The sequence below is a fragment of the Bos indicus x Bos taurus genome, chromosome 16 (genome assembly GCF_003369695.1).
Source record: "Bos indicus x Bos taurus breed Angus x Brahman F1 hybrid chromosome 16, Bos_hybrid_MaternalHap_v2.0, whole genome shotgun sequence".
Lineage (NCBI taxonomy): Eukaryota > Metazoa > Chordata > Mammalia > Artiodactyla > Bovidae > Bos > Bos indicus x Bos taurus.
Genome location: NC_040091.1, coordinates 78,446,278 through 78,458,466, shown reverse-complemented (window position 1 = coordinate 78,458,466; position 12,189 = coordinate 78,446,278).

The following is a 12,189-nucleotide window of genomic DNA, read 5'->3' as shown; positions in this document are numbered from 1 at the left end:
ACAGGTTGAGACGTGTGAGGTCTGACCTGGGACACGGCGGGCTGTTGGCCCGGTCTGGGCGGAGCGAAAGCTGCTGCAGGAACTGCGTGAGCTTGACTGCAGAAGGCGGGGCCTGGGGGCGTGGCCAGGCAGGCCGGGGGCGTGGCCAGGCAGGCCGGGGGCGGGGCCTGGGGCTGGCGGCTCACGGGCCATCAGGACATCAGGAGAGACCTGGCTCCACAGCCTGGCCCTTGCGCGGTTAAGCCGGGAAAGGCTCTCAAACGTGGGCTCTAGGAGCATCCCTCCATGTGGGGGACAGGGCGTGGGGTGGGATGGCCGAGGGGTGGTCGGCAGAACGCCTGGGCCAGGGTCACTCACTGTCCAGCTGGACAGTGAGTGAGTCCTAGAAATGTTCAGGGGGGCAAATGGACCAGATGTGGTGACCTCGTGAAGGGAGGAGTAGGGAACGGAGGGAGAAGACGAGTCCAGGTGTTGGGCCCAGGCGGCAGGTGGGGTGGGTACTGCTTCCTGGAGTAGGAGACAGTGAAGGGAGGTGGGCTTGCTCGTCCTGGCTGCCGTGACAGGTTCCCCACACCTCACGGCTGAAACAGAGGGCAGTTAGCGTCTCCCGGTCTCAGGCCACTCTGGGTACCGTCAGGAGAGCATCAGCTGTAAGGCACTCAGGGTTTAAATGTCTTCTCATTTTCTACCTGTACTTGGTGAGACATACTCCCTGGCAAGCTCAGTTTTCTTCAAATGGACTTTTTAATTGAAGCATGACAAATACATAAAATGCCCAAGTCATGTGTCCTGCAAGGATTTTCACCTTGTGAAGACATCAGTGTAGCCATGACCTAGATAAACAGAATACCAGAGACCTCCTGTCATTGCCCCCAAGAGGTGAGCACCACCCGACTTGTGACACTGCCCTTCATTGCGATGGTTTGACCTCACGCGGATGGAGCTGCACCTGTGAGCTCTTTAGGGTTTGGCTTCTGCTCGCTGTTACGTTTGTGACCGGCAGCTGGTCACTTCTTTTCACTGCTGTATAGTGCTCCACCCTGTGCCCGTATCACAGCTTCTACGTGTGTGGGTGAAGTGACCGCTCCCACCCTGGGTCCCATACCCTTGGGCCTGTAGCCTTTCAGTGCCTTCCCCCTGAGGCCGGGTGAATTCCCTACCACAGCTGTGGTCGTCTGGCCGACTTTGGCCGAGAGGACAATAGCAGAAGTGATATACAGCCTTGGAAAAGTGCTGTGAAGGTGGGCTGGTTAGCTCTTGTACCACCACTGTCGCCCGGGGACCCGCACGTACAGGCTGCTTGTAGGAGGAGGATGAGAGGGGCTTGAGAGAGGCTCTGACCCCGCCAGTCCAGACCACCTGGCGGAACATTACCAATTCATGACCTAAAACAAGTGCCCGCTGCTGCAGAGCCTGAGCACAGCTGGCTCCGTGTCCCACCGCGCCCCACAGCCCGTCCCCGGGGCAGGCGGCTTCTCCCCAGCTTTGGTTACTATCATAACGACGACACGGACTTTCCTGAACCTGTCTGCTGGTGCACATATCTACAGCTCCCCAAATGGCCCAACATTTTAACGTTGAATAGAAGAAAGAGAATGCAATTTCCTTTAATAATTTTATTATAAAAATATACTGTATTCTCTAAAAGTTAGGCCTTTGGTTTCATCCAAACCTCCAGGAAGATGCATGTTAATCGCAGACAGCCCGCCCTAAGGGCAGAGGTCGCTGGTTAAGCACTCTGTGCAGCTGCCCACTTGCCCGCAGACAGGAGGGGCTGGTGGGAGTGGATCCCTGGTGGGATCCCAGGGATCCGCGTGGGGCTTCTCTCTGCCCCTACAGGCTGCACCAAGCCCACCTGGACTGGTGCTCCCAGTGGGTGTGCTTGTGGGGACCATCTGCCACCTGTGCATCCCCCAGCGGCCCCCAGCTCCCTGTCACCCTGGGAGCAGGGCCTCCCTGAAGCATGGCCCCTACAGATCTGCAGAGTGAGCTGCGGCCCCGTCACCTCTTCATGTGAGACGCCACTGGGGTGAGAACACGGGAGGGTCATGCTGGTCCCTGTGTGAGCCGTGGGGTCCAGGAGCTTGGGTCAAGAGAGAAAGGTGGGCTCAGGTTGGACTGATGTGGCTGTGAGTGGTATTTGATGATACAAAGTTTACCTCTGATTTAGAAAGGAATTTCATGTGGGCGACAGCTCGGGTTCAGGCTGAGAGAGGTGGACAGGGTAGACGTCCATAACTCTCGGAAGATGTGTTACTGTTCTTGATACCTCCATTTCATTTCCCAGTATGCCATTGGGGGCTCTACAAAACTGGCCTCCAAGCAGAGTGTTGCACATGAGCAGAATGGGCTGGTTCTGCTGCCACCAGGGAGATCAAGAGAGCTGAGCGCTGGCTCTGCCCCCTCTGTTTCGGTGGCTGGAGCTGTGTCCTCCGACGGCCTTGCTCTTGACCTCATGTTTAGATAATAGAGTGGCAGTCACGATGCATAAAGTGTTAACAGCTTCCACAAGACTTTGGACCTAAGGAGACCCATCGTGTTTGGGCAGAGGAGGAACAGGGATGTCCAATGACCCAGAGCCAAGAGGTGGCTGGAATAAATCAGGACCCAAGTTGGGGGGCATGTATTTTTGTTGTTCAGGAGAGAAGATGCTTTGTTCTCTGGCATGGATGTCCCCGAGCAGCTCCCACTAGATGTGGACACGATGTTCTGCTGACTCGAGAGTTGTGCCCGACTTCATAAATGGAAAAGCGATGCTCAGCGCTTACTCCTCATCCATTATCTCACTGAATCCTCACAACAGCCTTGCAAGTTAGCTATTGTCATCTCTCTCTCAAAGTTGGGAAAAGTGAAGCACGGAAAGGTTGAGTGACTTGCCCAAAGTCACAGAGCTGGTAAATGATGAACACAGGTGGTGTGGATCCAGACATTCTGCTCCGGACCACTGAGGGGGCTGAAACATGGCAGCACCACCCAGGGAGATTTTAGAAACTATTAACTCCTGAGCCCTGATGCCCAGAGGCACGGAGTGGGAATGTCCATTGTCGTTTCTCGGTCACTCAGTCATGTCCGACTCTCTGCGACCCCGTGAACTGCAGCACACCAGGCTTCCCTGTCCATCACCAACTCCCAGAGCTTACTCAAACTCATGTCCATCAAGTCAGTGATGCCATCCAACCATCTCATCCTCTGTCGTCCCCTTCTCCCGCCTTCAGTCTTTCCCAGCATCAGGGTCTCTTCCAGCAAGTTGGCCGGGACCTCCCTCTGGTCCCCGCCCAGGGACTCTCGATGCCACCCCAGCTTGGCTCTCCCTGGCTGAGGGCGCAAATCCACACGCAGGCCAAATGCAGGATGGCACCCGGTCAGCACATGCAGGCCAAATGCGGGGTGGCACCTGATCAGCTCCTTCACATGTCCACTCGGCGTTCACAGAATCAGGAAGCAGCCTTTCCTTTGTGGGTTTTCTATTTCACTAGCACAGAACAAGAGTATAAATCAGCACACCAGCGGTGCACATCCTTTTGAGTATATTAATGTTTCTAATGTAGTTGAAGCACCAGAAACCATCTGAAACTGACCATTCCATTCTCAGTGCTAATATAGATCATAGATCATAGATCATTCTGAATAACACTTGATTTTAGCCCAAAGCTTTTGACCCTACTGCTACTGCTGCTAAGTCACTTCAGACGTGTCTGACTCTGTGCGACCCCATAGACGGCAGCCCACCAGGCTCCCCATCCCTGGGATTCTCCAGGCAAGAACACTGGAGTAGGTTGCCATTTCCTTCTCCAGTGCATGAAAGTGAAAAGTCAAAGTGAAGTTGCTCAGTCATGTCCGACTCTTAGCGACCCCATGGACTGCAGCCCACCAGGCTCCTCCGTCCATGGGATTTTCCAGGCAAGAGTACTGGAGTGGGGTGCCATTGCTTTCTCTACTTTTGACCCTATTAACATTTAAGAACTGAATGGGATTATAAAATACATATGTGTAATTTCAGAAGCTGAAACTGATAAGCTTTTTAAAATATGATTGAATACATGTAAAATGTATGTGAGCTCTTAACTTCGTCCCAGGCAGCTGTTTTGTATAAAGGGTTGTACATTTAATGTCACAGACCTGTATGTGTTGTGTCAGATAATGACAGTGCTGGGGAGAAATCAAGTCGACTGACGAGGGTGGAAGGTGCCGGGGTGGTGAGGGTGGGGTTGTGTTCCATGCCGGGTGGGTAAGGGAGGCCTTGCTTGGGGGGAGCTGTGAGCAGAGAGCCCAGGAGGTGCTGAGGCTGAGCAAGTCCCGGGGCAGCGAGGGGCCTGGGGACTCGGGGTGGGGGTGAGCCCAGGGTGGGTGGGAGAGGAAAGTGTGGTCAGTAAGAGGAAGGGCAATCTGCAGAGGAAGGAGGGGCGTGGGGTTGGGGAGAGACCCCCACCATGCAGCCCTGGGGGGTGCAGAAGCCCTCGGGTCTGCTTGCAAGGAGGCGCAGGGATGAGGGGAGGCCTGGGGCCCAGGCCGTCAGACTGGGAGATGTGTCTTACCACCGCATCCTGCGCATGCACACATGCAGGCACACACACGAGCGCACACGCACACGTGCACACACGAGCACACACACACACTCACACACAGACGCAGATTTCACTGCAGGTGCCAGGCTTCAGCCCCCACCGCGTTGCTACTTTCCAGGTGGGTTCCCACCGAGGGCCGTGGGCCGTGGGGAATCAGCATTGCCCGGCCTCACCCCCAGATTCCCACCTCCGTGGCTCCTAGAGCAGCCTGTCTCATGGGTGCATGGAGGGAGGAGTGGGATTTATGTCTGTAAACATGGGCTGTAGAAGGCCTGCCCTGTGAGTCTCTCGACCCAGCCTGTGGGGCCGTGGACGGTTCTGAATCCAGTTCCAGACCAGACCCGGGGGCCGTGACCGCCCCAGGCCTGGCTTCAGGAACTCAAGGTCAGAGCAGGGGTGCTGGGGCCCAGCGCTGTGGGGGCGCAGGCCTCCCGAGTGGCACTCCCAGGCTGATTCACATGAGCACGGCTTCCACTAGCTCCTGGCAGGTGACTGAGTGGCCAGCACTCAGCTGGTGGGGACAAGCCGAGCTCCCTGCTCTGGGTGGCCAGGGGGAGCCTCCATCGCCCTGTGTGTTGCAGGAGTCGCCCTGAACCCCCACCCCACTGTCTGCTGAGGTGCGAACGTGTCCCCGGCCCTTTTTCCTTGTCCTGTGACCCAGCGCTAGGAGCAATGCTATCCCACACAGTTGCTTTAGATCATCGTAAGGGCGTTTTCAGGTTTTAGCAATTACTCCCACCTGGTCTAAAAGCTTGGTCACATGGCCCTTGCAAACACATTGCTCCTTTGGCATGAAGAGTGGTCGAGGAGTCACATATTTATATACCAAGACTCAGAAAATACTGCGGGAAAATACATACAAAATGTCAAGTCTAATTAAAGTTCACGTGACATTTCCAAGAAACACTGTCAGGGAGCGAAGTTACCATGCGTCTGGAGACACCTGGATACACTCGGACCTTGTGGGTCGCGTGATCGGCCAGAAACACATGAGCCCTTCCGAAGGTTCACGCCTATTGTACACATGCTTAGCGTTTTCTGGGTTAGTCTCGTTGCCTGCAAAGTACACAGGCAATTATCCGAAAGTTCACTGGTTTCTGTACCAGAAACGACGAGTCTTTCCGTCCCCTTTGTTTTGTTTTGCTTTGCGTCTCATCACAGACGGCTGGAGACTAAGCACAGTAATGCTCCTGCAGTTGGCTCAGCAGGTAGGAGCCTGCCGTCACAGCGGCTGGTTTCCTTGCCTTTCTCTTGAGCGGAACGTGAAGTATTGGGGCTGACACCCTTTAATCTGCCGGCCCCCAAGCATAATCCCGGTAATAGCCGTCGGAACATGCTCACGCTGTGACGCAATGGATGCTTGACTCCCGGGGTATTTTCTAAATCCTCCAGCAGGAATGGTCTCCTTTAGAGCTGCAGTGGTTTATGCAAAGAGACTTGGCGCTTGGATTGAGCCCTGAGCGCACAGCATCACAGAAGCGTGTGGGGAAGAGGCCTTTGCAGGGACGGCCTTCCGTGAAAGCGTGCACCAGGGAACCCGAGAACTCCGGGGTTTGCCTTCGCCTCTTGGTCTATAGAGCTGACTTCAGAACAGATTTGTGTAGAGAAAAGGCAGGGCCCCAGGTCATGAGGCAGCTTTTGGGGCACCAGCGCCGGTCCTGGTGGGCCTGGGGTGCCCGCCAGACCCTTCCTGGCTCTGACGCTGTTCTGCAAGAGGTGCCCCCTCCAGCTTCCCAGGGTCAGAAATGGCAGCCTCTCAGCTGTCGCTGGCTGCCGCTGCTCTTTTTTTTTTTATATTGATTAATTTGGCCGCTCAATCAATAATTTGATTGATTAATTTGAGTCTTAGTTGCGGCACGAGGGATCGCCAGTCTTGGTTGGGGCCTGCAGGATCCAGTTCCGTGACCAGGGATTGAATCCGAACTGCCTCGGGAGAATGGGGTCTTAGCCACTGGGCACCAGGGAAGTCCCCGCTGCTGGCTTCTGTGTCCCCAGGCAGTGTGATCACAGCGGGGCGCACCCCCAAAATCAGAAACTGGGCGAAGCACTAGAGTGAAAAGACAGCCAGCACCGGGCTTCATTTTGTTCCAGCTTATTTGATAGAATCCAGGTGTTTCTAAATTGTCGATTTTTTTTTTAATTAAAAAAAAAAACTTTAATTTTTACTATACACAGTTTTCTATGGATTAGTCCTTCAAGTCTCAACAATTTTGTTTTCTACTTGTAAGTTCATGAACATATACCCAACAATAGAACAACAATAATTATAATTGTCAAGTTTTGTACAGAATCAAAGGGTAAATTCTCCCGCTTTCCGCTTTCTTTATAGTCCAAGAATTGATGCTTTATAGCCAAAGAATTGATGCTTTTGAACTGTGGTGTTGGAGAAGACTCCTGAGAGTCCCTTGGACTACAAGGACATCCAACCAGTCCATCCTAAAGGAAATCAGTCCTGAATATTCACTGGAAGGACTGATGCTGAAGCAGAAACTCCAATCCTTTGGCCACCTGATGCGAATAACTGACTCATTGGAAAAGACCCTGATGCTGGGAAAGATTGAGGGCGGGAGGAGAAGGGGACGACAGAGGATGAAGGGTAAATAAGCAGAGGCCAATGTCCAGAGAAAAGGCTAAGCTTTTCAAACTTTTGTCCCAACCTGCCTCTTCCCTCCCCACACTTCCTGCTTCTTCTTGGCGGCCTCCTCGCACTCCACCCTCCACAGGGCCTAGACAGGGCCTCCCCCCAGCTGCCAGCTTGCAAGTTCCTCCCACACTGGGGTCTGTGGTGGTTGCTCCAGGGGTGGGACGTCCAGGAGCCACTGGGGCTCGGGGCTGCCCAGCTTTGCTGAGAGTCCCGGGAACCAGCAGAGGCCCCTCGGCCCCAGTGCTGGGATCTGCAGAGGAGAGGAAGAGGAGGACAAAAAAGCAGGTTGGGACAGTGGTCAGCAAAGACAGGATAAGAGGCTCTGTCGACGTGCCGTTCACCGCGCTTCAGGGTTGTCCTCTTACAGGCCCCCTGGCGGGTCTTGGTCAGTCCAGAGGGCCAGGCCGGCCACCCACCTGCCTCCAGGGGACAGGGTGTGGGGGAGCCGCTGACCACAGCTGCCCAGGAGCCCTGCCTCGGACCGAGTCCTCATGAGAATGCTGACAGAGCAGGGACCCTCACCTGCAGGGGAGCAGGGCTCTAGCAAGTGGAGTATTTTGGATTTAGCCTCCTGGAGGTACTGAACTTCTTGCTAAACTTTATGGCCCCCACATCTCGCCTACATTTTTCTAAGGATCGAGTTTTTTCTGGTCTGATCATGAAAATATAAGGTCTTTTGTAAAAATGTAAGATAAATCGGGGCAGTAAAGAAAATAAATATCACCTGTCGCCCTTACTGCACAGAAATAACAACTGCTCTGAAACGTGGTGAATAATAACGCGGGTCTTTTTACACACACGAGGTTTTGGCAGCATGCTGCTTTTCTCATTTACTATTTTATATTTCACGAATCCTTTCCTGTTAAGTACTTTTTAAAGACACCACCGAAGTGTCTTCGTTCGGAGCACACAGAGGTCTTTCGGCAGGCCCTGGCGGCGCCGCCGGAAAGCCCGTCTTCTCCGGGGATGTGAGGGGCGCGGGCCGAGGCTGACGTGGCGGGAGAGCCCCAGCGCGCGGCCGCGTGCACTGTAAACAGTTAATAGCCCATCTCTCGCTCTGAGGAGCTCCTCCCCGCGATGATGCAGGGTGGAATAAAAACCCTGATTAGTTTAGATCTTCCCCGAGCCCCGGGAGGCGCCCGGGACGCCCTCGCGCGCGCAGGCTCTCGCGGCTGCGGGGCCTCCAGCTCTGGCGCCGCAGATCCGGCGTCTCGACGGGAAGCCGCGTCTCCTCTCACTCCCGCGGAGACGAACCCGCTTCCTGCTCGCACGCACACCCGTGGGCTGCTTTCCTTTAGGAGGACGAAGCGGAACAGGTCGGGTTGTCACGGGAAGAAAATGGATCTGGACTAATTCATGGCACGTGGACACCCACGCGTCCAGAGGGACCGCAGGTCAGAGGTCAGAGGTCAGCATTCCGGGCCCGGAGGCCACGTGACCTGCCCTGAGCCTCCTCTTGGTGGTGGGGGGCTCTTGGGACCCCTCCTGTCACTAAGAGTTGATTCTGTCTCAGGCTCCTGGTGGGTGGGGGCCGTGTCTGTGCAATCGCTGTGTTCAGTCCCTGGACAAAACCTCTTACGCTGTCACCAATGAAGGTGTTAGATCTAATTTATTTTCTGATGAAGCAACTCACTCACCAGGTTCCAAGTCCAAAAGGCGCCAAGTAACATCTGATTAAAAAGCCCTCTTCCCACCCTGTGCCCCAGTCACCCAGATCCTCAGTTTCTTACGGGTCCTCCTGTAGATGTTATGCATTTACAAGCAAGTCCATGCATGTTTTAATTTTTCTCTCTTTTAAGTCAATTGGCGCATTCTGTTGACACTCAACTTTGTTCATGTAACAGGATCCTGGAAATCATCTCAAAATCAGTTCGCAAAGAGCTTTCTGATTCCATTTTATGGCTGCATAGAAGTCCTCTGTTTGAGCCAAAATTGAGCTAACAAATTCCTCATAAATTGACATTTGGGTTGTTTCCATCTTTTGCTATCACAAACGAAGCGTCAGGATAATGGTGGAACAAGTCATTTTGTACGTCTGATAGAATCATGTACGCTTTTGAATCTAAGTGGACTGGTGATCTGACGTGAATAGCTGACTCACTGGAAAAGTCCCTGATGCTGGGAAAGATTGAGGGCAGAAGAAGAAGAGGGTGTTAGAGGATGAGATGACTTGATGGCATTACTGATGCAATGAGCGTGAACTGAGACAAACTTTGAGAGATGGTGAAGGACAGGGAGGCCTGGCGTGCTGCAGCCCATGGGGTTGAAAACAATCAGACACAACTGGGCGACTCAACAGCAAAGTGGGCTGGAAATGGAAAGGAATTAGCTGAGGGAAGGCGAATGTAGTTTCCCGATAAGGTGAGCAGGAAGCCAGCAGGTTCAGACCTTCTTCCACGGGCAAACACAGGGAGCTGCCCAGGAAGGGGTCTGGCATGTGCGGTAGTGGGGAGGCTGAATTCAGGAGCAGCCGGCTGTAGGTGCTGCATCTCCAAAGCTCCTCTTTCACATTCCCTTTAACAGCCCATCTTCGTGTATACCTGTTTTACTTACTTATTTCTTTGGCCGTTCCTCCTGGCCTGTGGGCTCTTAGTTCCCCACCAGGGATGGAACCCAGGCCCCAGCAGTGAAAGCACCGAATCCTAGACCACCAGCAAAGTCCCTGTCCTGTTTTTAAAGAACCAGGAAAAAGCATCAGACATCGCAGACGTGGAGTCCACAGTCTATCAGTGCTCTGTCTTCAGTGGCGAAAAAGAGAAGCAAAGAACCGGAAACAAAAGTAGAGCGTCCTGTTGGTTTTAATCAAGCAGATCCGCCTTCACGTTTCTTTTCGCACAAAATTGCCAAACCATCCTCAGCTGTCTGTTTTCTCAGATAGCTGTTAGGATAGTCTTGTCAAATGTCAAACGGCGGAATTGCATTTGAATTTCAGAAGCCCGTGCATTAATGGACATAGTCTTTCTCCACGAGGTTTCTCCTCTCAGCTGCATTTTGACTCTAATCCAAGACGAGGGCCCCTGTAGGCAGATGACCCGAGATTAGAGGCGGGTAACCCGCATTGAGCAGGAGCTGCTTCCTTATCAGAACAATTAGAAAGGGGAAGACGTATCAGTAGAAGCCTTGAAACCTTCCAGGGAGGTGAGTGGGCAAGCGCACGCCCCGCTGTGCAGGCGTGTTCCGGAGTGGCTTTGGTGTAAGCGCAGCGCCCTGTCCCGTGGGTGCCTGCGTTTCCAAGGTGACCTAGAGGGCCCCCACTGCAGGTGTGTTTATGGGCTTCCGTCAGTGTGAGCACAGCCACCCAGCCTTGGGCTTTGGCCCCTCACCCCCCATCCTGTGGGTTGACATGTCATCAGAGAAGTCAAGCGTGGCTCACGCAGCTGAGTCAGAGTCGGAGGCCTGGGTCTGCAGGTGGACTCGGATGGTGAGTTCATGCAACACACCGAGCTCTTGGGCGCCCTTAAGTGTGGATGGAAGCTTCAGCCGTTCATGCCACCTCGGAGAACACGCTTTCTCCTTTGGGTTCATTCAGTGAAAACCTCAGAAGAAGAAAGAGAGAATCAACTCCCTTTAAGTTTCTCTGATTTAATAAAGACTCTCCCATGAGGGTGTGAATTAATTATAAGCATAAAGCTTGAGTTCTTTATTCAGTCATGGGAGGTTTAACTTAAAATGACAGCAACGTAGGATGTCTTTCTTGTACAGAAAAGGCAGGGTTTATGACTTCAAAAGGACTGCCGTGGAGTCTCATTGGTCTGGGTGGACTCAGTGCTAACAGACAGCCCTCGGGTTGTGTGGCCCACACTACAGGCCCCATGATTTCTCACCCTCTTGCGGTCTAGTGGGGGGCAGGACTCTGCTTCACGCAGCCACTCAGGGGTCCCACCCCACCCTCCTTTAGGTTCTCAGAGCCCCCTCCTTTCAGCCTGCAGAGGGGAGAGAAAAGGAGGGGAGGTTTTCGTTGGCCAGGCCCGGACACAGTGCTTCCACTGGCCAGAATTTGGTTGCTGGTCGCATTCACTGCAAAGGAGACCAAGATGCCATCTCGATGCGTGACCCGGGAGGAAGGGTCACACAGACACTGGTGAGCCGGGCGTCTTCTGCTAGACGGCTCGCTCACCCACTCGTTCTGCCGTTCCCGGACGTGTGTTGTGTAGCTGTGACGTGACGGCACTCTCTGCAGCTGAGACCCGGCAGCCCACGGGATGCAGGGGTGTCTGCCTCTAGGGGGATGGACCCCTAGTTCTGAGTCCTCACCTTGTGGGCATGTGACCGCAGCCACGTGAGCCGCTGGGAGGGCGGAGCAGAGCTGGCGGGCCTGCTGTGGGAACCAGGTGAAGAGCTCCCGTCGGGCTGTCCAGGCGCCGAGCCAGTCATCTGTGCCCTGTTGATCACACAGATAGATGCATCTTCAGGATTTGCGTGGCTCTTCCTGCAAAGTCACAGAACTCACAGAGCGTGCCTGCCTCTCAGATCTCAGAAGAGCGGATCTGTGCTTCTATGTTCAGTTTTTATCGAGTAAAACCTGGGTTTTCTGGGACTTCCCTGCTGGTCCAGCGGTTCAATGCAGGGCTCATTGGTTCAGTAGCTGGTCCGGGAACATGGACCCCATGTGCCGTGACTGGGTGCTCAGTCACCTCGGTTGTGTCCGACTCCTTGTGACCCGTGGACCGTGGCCCACCAGACTCCTCTGACCATGAGATTTTCCCGGCAAGAATACTGGAATGGGTTGCCATGCTCTCCTCCAGGGGATCTTCCCACTCCAGGGATCGAACCCATATTTCCTGCGTCTCCTGCATTGCAGGTGGTCTCTTTACCACTATTTGCCACTGGGATAGCCATATGCCGTGAAAAAGAAAGAAAGGAAGAAAAAAAGAAAAAGCCATATGCTATGAGGTGGGGCAAGTAAATAAATAAATAAAGGCTGGATTTTCTTTCTGCTCAAACATGCATCCAAAACAAACACGCTAGAAAAGCCCTTCA